This window comes from Rhipicephalus sanguineus, chromosome 4 (genome assembly GCF_013339695.2).
Source record: "Rhipicephalus sanguineus isolate Rsan-2018 chromosome 4, BIME_Rsan_1.4, whole genome shotgun sequence".
Taxonomy (NCBI): Eukaryota; Metazoa; Arthropoda; class Arachnida; order Ixodida; family Ixodidae; genus Rhipicephalus; species Rhipicephalus sanguineus.
In genome coordinates, this window is record NC_051179.1 from 145914605 (window position 1) to 145925573 (window position 10969).

The 10969-nt window shown below is 45.0% G+C and overlaps 1 long non-coding RNA gene across 1 annotated transcript; it reads right to left on the reverse strand.

The window, feature by feature from the left end:
* Positions 1–2901: 2901 nt before the first annotated feature.
* On the reverse strand, positions 2902–7964 carry LOC125758121 (uncharacterized). Its single transcript, XR_007415879.1, has 2 exons — positions 7260–7964; positions 2902–4918 (listed from the first exon to the last, which is right to left on the reverse strand). It is a non-coding gene; the product is annotated as an uncharacterized LOC125758121 (long non-coding RNA).
* Positions 7965–10969: the final 3005 nt, after the last annotated feature.

A 10969-nucleotide genomic window follows, 5' to 3' on the forward strand; every position in this document is an offset into this window, starting at 1 on the left:
AACGTTGGTTGCGGAAAGCGTGTTTTAGTTTAGCGGGATAGCGTTTACGTGCCCTAGCCGAGATGGTGGCGCCACCTAGCGAAGGGGGAATGCGTTAAAGGGACACTAAAGAGAAACAATGAATTGGTTTAGATTGATAAAGTGTGCTCGGAGAACTATTGTGTAGTTTATTTCACCACCATAGGTTTATTATAAGAGGAGAAAACCAAGTTGAAAGTTTCATTTTTAAATTTCGCTCCGAACTTTGTAATTCGTGACGTAAAAGACTTCAAATAGCATTTAACGTATTTTGGCGCAACTGGCTCGACGAAATTTCCACAAACTCGTTATGTCAAGTCTCTGGCCCCCTGAGAGGACAATGTACTTCGATTTAACCGATTAGAAAGTACGTAGGCCCAAGCAGGCGCCGTCAAAAATATGTGACGTCACGGCATATGGTGCGGGAATTCCAAGGTGACGTCGCCACCTGTATTTTCTTTTTGCGCGTTTTCTCGCTTATTAAGCGTCTTCTCGCAGAAAGCGTGGTGTTTTTGGTATCGTAGAAGACTACTTTACTAATGCGAGAAAAATCGTTTTGTTCTTTAGTGTCCCTTTAAAAAAATTGGCCGCGTATCTGCGTGCTTCGCTGCAAATGTCGTGTAAAGACGATAGAAGAGGCGCTGCGTGAGATATGAACGCCATCTGGCAATACGTCGGGAAACGTGAATGCTGTGTTACGGGCTGGTAGTCCCGGCGCAGCAGCAGGCAAGACCGGCGGGGACGCCAGCCAGCCCGAACACGCTGTTTGGCGCGAAGCGCCGAAGCAGAAGAAACGTCCGCACTCAACGAGTACTCTCCACACACTCTTTTATATTCACGTCGCCTGGGTAAAGCAGGAATGCCAGAGCGGCGCCCCAACGAGCGTTTCTTTTCTCACAGACTCCATCCGGGTAACTTGAGATCTGGAGACTTTTCGTCCGCTTGCTCCTTGAAAATCCCTGTACGTCTGGGTACTACCTAGGCAACTGTTTATCCCTAAGAAACCCAGCCACTCAGCTGCTTGTTAAGCGCGCGCGGATGGTGATCTGCGGCCGAGGTGTGTTTACTTTCCGTCCGTTCCAGTTGTTACACCCATCGAACGCTTCGAGATTGCCCCTTGCTTTAGTTAAAGGGCCTCGCAATTTCTGAAGATGCCGATCTTGTAGACGACGAACTTTTTGCATGTGGGTACGCATTTGTACTTATAGTAGCGTAGCTGAAAGAGGCGGAGCGCACGTGTTGCGTCCGGGACGCGTGTTCACAGTGAATGCGCTGCGGGCTCAGCTCCCCGAGTGACAATCCACGTATGCTGGCGAAGTGAGAGTCAAGTGCGCTCCGTGAGCGACACCCTGGACGTTAATTTAGCAACTGTTAATCGTTACGTCTGGGCGTAACGCTAGACACCGCCTTTACATCGCGTTTGAGCCCTATGGGTATTAAATTTATGAACAGCGATGGCCGCCTTCTTCAGCTTGAGTAAAAGACCCAATCATGATCAAGAAATTCGATGTGGATCAGGCCCGATTGTGATCGAAAGAGGTTGTGTGACACCGGTATTATGTTTTTCACCGCTTGTCTGAAAAGGCTGAGTGAGGAAATCGGTGTCATATTCTCAAAACGCTGCCTAATGCATCCAGCAAAGCTGCTGTTGTCGTGGCAGTGAAATCATGCCAGCTAGACATGTATTCAAATGTGCATGGTCATTCTTTTAGAACTGATCTGTTTCATTGGGCTGTAGTTTTCCTGCAAATTATTCGATTTTAATGCAGCTTACGGTCAAAGATTCAGGAAGGATGAAAATTTACTGTCTCGTCCCATTTTTTTATGCACAGTGCAAAAAAAAGAAAGAATAAATAAGAAATAAGGAAAAGTGCGAAAAAAAACTCTGAATGTCATGCGGCATGCCACACACGACTCGTAAAGGTTTCTAAAACTTATAAATCACTTGCCCTACCGCAGGTGTTGAAATGACCACCCTGCATGATCACACACTTTTTAATGCATTTATTAGCATGCACAAATTTTAATGGACAAGTGGCATCGGTATTGCAAATTATTTGACACCATGATGCTGTCACCACATGCTCTAACTAGGACTGTTATATTTTTCATATTAGTGTAACGTAAAAGTTGCCCATGCAGACTTGCAGGGAGTACTGAAAAACCCAAACGACATTACAGACAAGCACAAGCAAGGTTTGGGGCTTTGCGTAGGCAGAGTTGCTTTGGGGAACGCAGCATATAAATATGCAAGAATTGGGCACACACCCAACAGCCAGTATCAAGCATGCTCTTTACCTTTCCAGTGAGTTCGTAAAAACTTGCTTCACAATAGGTAAGCAGATATAAACACATCACAAAGTTGAGTAGAAGTTTTGTTTTATCTGTTAGCAGGATACTGCAGGCCTTGAGCCCAGAACAGCAGGGCAAATGAACAGATGTAGTTATATACTTAACCCTGTAAAACCCAGTGTATCATATATGATACATTAAAAATAATGCCTCAAAAGAGGTAATAAGCCCGTCAAAGCTTCATGGAAAAGCCATTATTGCATATTTAACATGTTATAATGAAGTTACACTGAGTTATTCATTTAATGAAATTAATTAATTTTAATTAAGAGTAATTAAGTTGTGATCGAAATAAAATTTCACCCTTTTTTTTCTTAAAATGAACTCTACAGGAAGAGTAATTATGCTGAGTGTTTTTTCAGAATTTTTCTGCAGGCGGAACGCCTCTTGGGCATTACAGGGTTAAGTTCCTGTGTAGTAACGCCCTCATATTTCAAGTATCATGAATTACCAACTCACCCAATCAGCCATTCTGTTAGGTATAGTGGATGTGTGTGCATGTGTGTGTGTAAATAAGTAATGAACATAGAAAAAAAATAGTTGGTTTAATAAACACATGAAGCACAAGGCTAACGAATACACAATAAGAATAAACAATGATCAATAAAAACATATCATTCGCATGCACCAACATCATAAACAAATGTACGACATGGAAGAACCATACAGGTGTATTACAGTTCAAGATTCATAGTTCTCATTCTCTTTGTGGACTGGTGGTAGTTTGTCCCAGTCACTCGATCGTTGAAAAAAAAAAGTGTTTAAATGTCTTAGTGATCTCATTCATCTGATAGCTACAGGGTATAGATACGTAAAATGCAGCGATCATAGGCTAGTGAGTGCAATCCTTGCCCCCAGTTTGAAGAACACACACAAAAAAAAATAACCACTAATGCACAGGCCAACCCAGGAAAAAAACAGAATACTTTAGAATTCCCCTAGAAAACAAATACGACACCTTAGAACAAGAAGAAACAAAAGACATAGAGGAAACCACAACTAGACCGATTTCTGAATCTGTAGTCGAAGTTGGAGGTAAAGCATCAATGCAAGAAGTAAGCAACATCTCTTGAACCACAAAAGACTGGATAAAGAAACAACAGATAAGTGGGTGGGCATAGATAAATAGAATTTGCTTAGCTATTAAAGCTATCAATAAGTATAAGCCCAGTGACATATGGAATTATGATATCAAAGAGCAGTGAAAAAGGTGATGGCATCGAAACAGCTACCAGGCAACTCTATAGGAAAGACCGAAATGCATGCAGTGAAAGATAAGCATGGCAATATTAATGGTAAACTGAATGATGTGGTAAACTGAATGAGTGCATCACTTGTTACACCACTAAAACAAGATAATTTATGAGCTCGTGGCGATTTCTATTCAGGCCACATGGTTTTGAGAACACTGAAGAACTGTTTTTGGTGCAAAGTTAAAAAAAGCAATTTGTACCATTCTTTTCCCTCTTAATAACATACTGCCATGAAACCAAGGCGAATAAAAGTCCTTGATTACTTTATCAATAAAAACTGATTCAGTGTTTCAGATTAGCAAGCCTTTAATGTTGAAGTAAGGCCCGTATTCTGAAATGCTCCTTGCCTCAGCGAGGAGGCCATAACTGCTTCAGGACGCCTTGCCATGTATTCTATAACGCTTCTTACCAAGGTTCCCTCACTGAGGCCTTCCTTGGTGCTCTCTTGAGTTAAGGTAGCACTAGGGCAACCTTCGTGCCTCCTTACCTCGCTCCTCGCACTAAAAGGGTGCTTCTCTGCAGTACTTTGTCAGTGACACTGTGTCCGATCTTTTTTTTTTTTTTTTTTCGATCGATTCCTTGTACTTCTGCACGAGCTCTGTAATTATATCCTTCCCATTGCCGATCAAAAATTGCTTGTCGGGCATGTTTTTTAATGTGCGGCTGAACAGCGGCCAAAATTTTTCATTAATTTTTCATGAAGAGGACAGGGTACACAGAGACGACGAAGATGGAATGCTTACTGCCAACTCATGCTTTGCACCTCAAAGGGTTAAACATTCTTTAGCGAGACCCGTATTACACCTTTGAATGCGTACCACCCTGTGTTTGTGACATCATATACTACGTCCTACCTTCCCGTGCAGGCAGTCAAAAACAAATGGTGATCCTCCTGCACACAAATCGTTATTGCAGTCACTGCTGTCGGGTTCCCAAAAGCTGTCGAAGCTCACTGCAGTGTCAAATGAAAAAGAACCACATGTCCTGCATGGTTTCCTACTTGTCATTCGGGCTGGCTATCACAGGAAAATATTAGCAACTGTCTTAAAACGGGCGAAATTCAGTGAAAACAGCTCTCAGTGGCACAAAATAAACTTCATACCAGTAAGCACACATAAAGTGAGAACAGCTAAAATGCAAGCATTTATGACAAGAGAAATCAACAAGAAAGGAGACATGGTGAGAAAAAAAATTTCCACACTCCATTAACATTGGTCCTTGCCTTATTAACTGAAACGTCATGCTTCCTTGTTTAGAGGGTACAGGTATATGTGGCTTTGTTGGTAGGTGGGCAGCTGCAATTTGAAAACAACTACATTTTTCCATTTGTGTGAATGTAAAAAAAATGCTGAAAGTACACGGTAAACCATTCATGTGTGTCACTTTGTGAACCATTAAAGCAGCATATGCGGAATCGGCAACAGACAGGCAGGTACACTCTTGCGACAGAGCATCGCAAAAGCAAAGGTAAGGGATGAAGCAACACAATAGTCAAAGGTCACAGGTTCTCAGTCAGGAAACAAACCAAACAACATAAGCGACATTCCCATTTCTGTTGTTTTGATGTCAAGTACAAGAGCAACACATGAAAAAAAAACTAATTTCAGTATAACAAAGGAGCAAGCATTTGCAGCTACAAATGTTGGTTGTGTGCATCTGCTCTAGTCTGCAAATGGCAGTTGTAGGTAAAAGAAAGTGCAGTAGCAATTGAAGGGGTGCATTCGCGGAATGGTGAAAGTTAGAGTGCTGGGCTGAACTGAACCAAATGAAGTATCCCATGCCTATAGAAGTGTGTCACCCATCTAGAAGTTAAATGTACCATCTAATCTAATGATGGTGCATTCAACTTCACATTTTGCATTAAGCCAGTTATAAAGTCTCATGACCAAAGGAAACTTGTCCTAAAAATTCGGCAGATCCCACGTACCGTGGGAGTCGATGTTATGCGAAGCATGCAGCGGGTAGGTGACTGTGGCGTAACATTTTACTGAGCGACACGTTACAAAATGATGCTAAAGATTTGTATAAATTTAATACGGACACATATATATGTTGAAGAGCCGCATATATATTATATAACCAGTTCTTTACGGTCGGGTAACGCTGCCAATGGCAACGTGGGTATTACCAACACCAGAAGCGGTAAGCTGATATGTAGTGCTTATACGAGTCCCGAGAACGCACGCACGTTTCATGAAGCCGTGTGCATGCGTGCAAGAAGTTCTTGACAGTTCTTGAACAAGGGCATCACCACCGTGATCAGTGAGCACCAGCAGCTGGTCATGACTTGTTATAGGATCCGGTCGTGATCGTGGTGACGAGGGGTCCATGTGTAGTGAAGTATGTGGTATAGTAGAGCTGTTGGAATTCGTGGATGCCTCGGTCATTTCGTCGACAAATTGTCTGTTGACGGAGCCGGTGACATGTCGCAACCCGAAGCCACCCTTCGCGTTGGTAAGGTATAGGCCGTCGAGGCTGGTAGGCCTGGATAGTGCTACGTAGACCAACATCAGTGGATGGTGTTTGTCGTATTTGTAGACTATCTGCGCGTATGTGGCCTACGTATCCTAGTCTGCAAAGCGGCTGTCAATCAATCTGGCATCATCCTCGGTCAGCATGAGGCCATCGTCCATCCTCATAAGAAATGAAGAGGACCCTGCGTCGTTCTGGTGGACGAAGTGCACTTTACGGTGCGGTGATGTAGATATCATATGTAACTTTCGTTAATGTATACCTCCGCGGTCGAGCAATGCTTCAATATAGCTTGCTGAATCATAGAATACTAACGTAATGTTTATGAGACTGCTATAAAAGCGGAGCCAACACTGGAACTACAGGACGTTAATCTGATATGACGCCTGTATCGTAGGAGTACACATCGTAGGAGCATCATGTAGTGTTTATTGCTTTCTTGTAAAATTAGATAGCCAGCACCACAACCACAATTGACGTTGAACCGGTATTACGCCTGCGTTGGCTATTTTTCAAAACCAATTTATAGACCTGGCGTGGCTCAGTGGTAGAATACCTGATTGCCACGCAGAATGCTTGGGTTCGATTCCTGCTGGGATCCTAATTTTCATTCTTTCCAGTCGTTGAGTCAAATGTGCCGATGTTGGTTTTCCTTAACGCTCTAGCATTTAAGTTACCAATGTCTGTTCTTGCCGTTGCTGGCCAGATATAAACTGTCAATCACCTGTGGCGCATACCCGTGCACCGCGGCCCGGGGTAAACGGGTATGTGCCACACGTGTCTAGTGGAAAGGGTTTGACGACGTACGCGACAGGCTTTTAACGTTATTCATGTCATGACCCGGCAATCATATTTGTCAAATCCTCTTACCCTCTCATGCAAATTTTGGTCTACACCAAGTTAAGGAGGCGATCATGAGAGTAGCCAGACGTATGGGGCTAGATAGATAGATAGATAGATAGATAGATAGATACGTAGATAGAAACGCTCAAAGTACCAGAGGTTCGCTAAGAAATGCTTCGCATTTAAAAGGTGCACCTTTACCAACCACCAACTGTAGAAACAAAGTTGCAGGTGCATTCACACCACTGATACACCCATGCGACATGAATGAAAGCAGTCATGCTGCTTCTCAAAACATTTCGCTTCTCTTTATCTACTCACCATGTAGAGTAGACGTATCCTTGTCATTGTATGTGCAAATATTGAACACTAGCAATCTGATGTAACCAGCAGTTGCAAATATTTCTTATTACCACCTGGCGTCTAAGGATCCTGCTCGGCTCTTTTTTTATAGAAGCATGGACACTTTCATTACTTTGAGTGCACGTGCCCTAGATTTTTAGCATCAACTATATTAAAATTCAATCACATGCGCGGGCAGAATAGCTATTGCAAGTACTACCGGTGACACGCAGGCAGTTTTGATTGCAGTCAAGGTTGACCCGGACCGGATTTCTTGATCACGATCATCAATCATTTGCTGCTGCTCGGTCCAGACTAATCCGGATCGAGTTTGACGCAGACATCAGTCAAATCGCGATCTGGGAGCCAGATATCGATGCGCAGATCGCAATTAAAAGTGACCGTGTAGGTACACCTGATCAGGATCGAGCCCAATCCCGATCGGTCGTGATCGCGATCAATTGCCCGCGTGACACCGGTATAACGATCAGCGAAGTGCTTTCGTTCATGCCAATTTCCAAAAAAACGCACAATATTCTCAGCTACACTGATAATGGCAAAGAAAACGCATCTCGAGGCGTTCGACGGGATTAAAGACAAGGACGGACGGTAAGTGACAGCGCCAACAGCGCGACTATGGTGGCTACCATAGCGCGACAGGGCTACATGGGATCATACACACCCGGCGAGCACCGACGCGCCGTCCGCCAGCAACGTCAACAACACTAGAGTCACTGTAAAGGTAGCATATACAGTAACTCTAAACAACACAAACCTCGCGCGCCACAGCAAACAACGAGCAGCCATGGAGCAGCTGAGCAAAGCTCTCCCAGGGATAAAAAGAGCATTGCACGTGTTCCTAGGTAGTACCCAGACATAGGGAGATCTTCAAGAAGCAAACGGGGAAAATATCCCCAGATCCAAGTTACCCGGATGGAGTCTGTGAGAAAAGAAACGCTCGTGGCGCCCCATGGCACTCGTACACAGAGCCGTCGATGGGGAGAGTCTGGCGAATGGGCGGGGCAGTGACGTCGCCGCGCGGCGATGACGCTGTTCACGTCACCGCCACGCCACCGCTCCGGCGGCGTCCGCCATATATAGTCTTTCCGCGCGACGGGCGCACGGCTGAGGCTATTTACGGGCTGTTCATTCGTGAAATCTAGCGCTCCTAAACAAATTGCGAAAGCGAAATTGTGCAAGAACATTGTTATACAAACTTAATGAAGAATATGGAGTGAATTAAACGTGTCTAAATCACCGTGAAACTGAGTTGTGCACGCCGATTCGAGTCCACGACGTTCTACGATACGCGCTGTGCTGTTAGAGCGCAGCTCTTAGGCGTCTGTTCCTGCGTTGGTCAGCATCGCCGTTGGCGTAGTCGGCGTAACCGATAGAGCGAACGAGGTCGAAAGACAGCGAACGTGGGTTCTGTCGATATCACGAGCCACTGGCCTCTAACATCGCTTTCTTCCTCCGTCATGCGTGCTCGCCCTTCGGTCGGAGCTCGTGCGCATGCAGGGCTGGTGGGTGCGCTGCTACTGTCTCGCTTGTCGTGACGGGGATGTCGATGACGCCTGCAATGCACAGAGTGGCGTGCGTAGCACTCGAGCACTGGCAGTTTCTGTGGCAATATGTAACGAATGTTGCATGCGGATAGCCAGAAATTCAAACACAGTTCGCGTTGCCTCAACACAAAGCTGCGCTCAGAATTCGCATGAGGAAGTATCGTGATCATCGGTGACTTTTCGAGCTATGAAGACCTGTGGGCTTGCGTCTATATTGGTTTTGTTTTTAAATGTGAAGCATTTCTTAGCGAACTTAAGCGACTTTGAGCGTATCCGTCTGTCTATCTACCTATTTAGCCGCCTACGAATTTGTGCTCTCCTGGCCGTTTCGTTTACGGGGTGTATACCAAAATTGGTATGGCATAACGTGACTGTGTGACAAACATAAATGACTGGTCATAACATGAAAATCATGACACGCATGTCATGTACAGCATGATTTACATGCCACAGTCTTGGTGCTCTTGCGGCCGTTTCGTTAATTTGATATATACCAAAATTGGTATGGCTTGACAAGACTGTATGGCGAACATAAATAGCAGGAGTTATTATGAGAATCATGGCACGCGTGTCATGTCTTACGTGCCACGTGTCATGACTTACGTGCCACGCTCATGGTGCGCTGGCGGCCGCTGCGCTAGCTTGATGTACAACAAAATTGGTAGTGCGCGACATCACTGTGTGACGAACACAAATAACGGGAGTTAATGTAAAAATCATGACACACGTGTCATGTATAAGATGATTTACGTGCCACGCTCATGGTGCGCTGGCGGCCGTTGCGCTAGCTTGATATACACCAAAATTGGTAGTGCGCGACATCACTGTGTGACGAACACAAATAACGGGAGTTAATGTAAAAATCATGACACACGTATCATGTATAAGATGATTTACGTGCCACGCTCATGGTGCGCTGGCGGCCGTTGCGCTAGCTTGATATACACCAAAATTGGTAGTGCGCGACATCACTGTGTGACGAACACAAATAACGGGAATTAATGTCAAAATCATGACACGCGTTTCATGTATAAGATGACTTACGTGCCACGCTCATGGAGCTCTGGCGGCCGTTTCGCTTCCTTGATATACACCAAAATTGGTATTGCGTGATGTGACTCTGTGACGAGCATATATAACAGGTGTGATTTTTGGAACATGTCACGTGACAACTGTTACGTGAGAATCATTGCATACCACGTCGGTAAAGTCTGTGCACGTGTTCTGGCAGCAAAGCAGAAGATAAAGAAGAGGACGGATTGCGTGCCGGTTCATGATGATGACAATTTTTATTCGCCACTAACGGGCATTCTCCAAGCTTAAACAGCTCTGCTTTTCAAAGAAACAGAGATACCAGCGCACGTAATTGTATTAAGGCCACAAAAGCGCAAAAGCGGGCGTACACAAGTGGCTTGGGGATCTGGAGCCCTGAAATTCCCTCTTAGAGAATTTTAGTGCCGGGACCCCAAAGTAACTTGCGTACGTAAGCCCCTTACGTTCCTTTGTATAGTCCATGGGTGCGGCTGAGAGTACAAGAGAACGTAAAAGGGTGAATAAGGAAGCGGCTTGGAGTCCCCGGCACTAAAACTCTCTAATAAGAGAGAAAAAAAAGCTCACAGGGTCCCTTATGCATTCGCCTAAGACCACTCGAAGGCGAGAGCCGTCTTCCTTTTCTTCAGTTGATGTATTGTTCCTCACGCCCCCCCCCCCTCTCGAAAGCTTTGTGACCTAACATTGTTTTGCACTGCCTCCAAGACAGGAGGCACTGCAGTCTTTCTGCACCACATGTGGTCATGTGCTGACGTCATCGCGTGAAGTCACGTTATTCGACGTCATGATGACGTCACAATCTTTGGTCGTATGGTCACGTCATTACGTGATGATTTTTGACATCCCTCGTGTTGACGCCGCCGACGCGGGACACCTACGCCGCGGACGCCGGCGGTCAATTTTCCCGTTTGCTGAGGCATCTAAGGTTTTCGTCGGAGCAGGTGCAGGGCCCCCAGTAGGCGCGTGTTAAATGAAAACAATACCTCGTTCGGCTAGTCTGATAGCGGACACCCTGTTGGTTTACTTTACAAAACCATTTTTCTGCACAACTTCTTCGCGCTCTACACTTCCTAA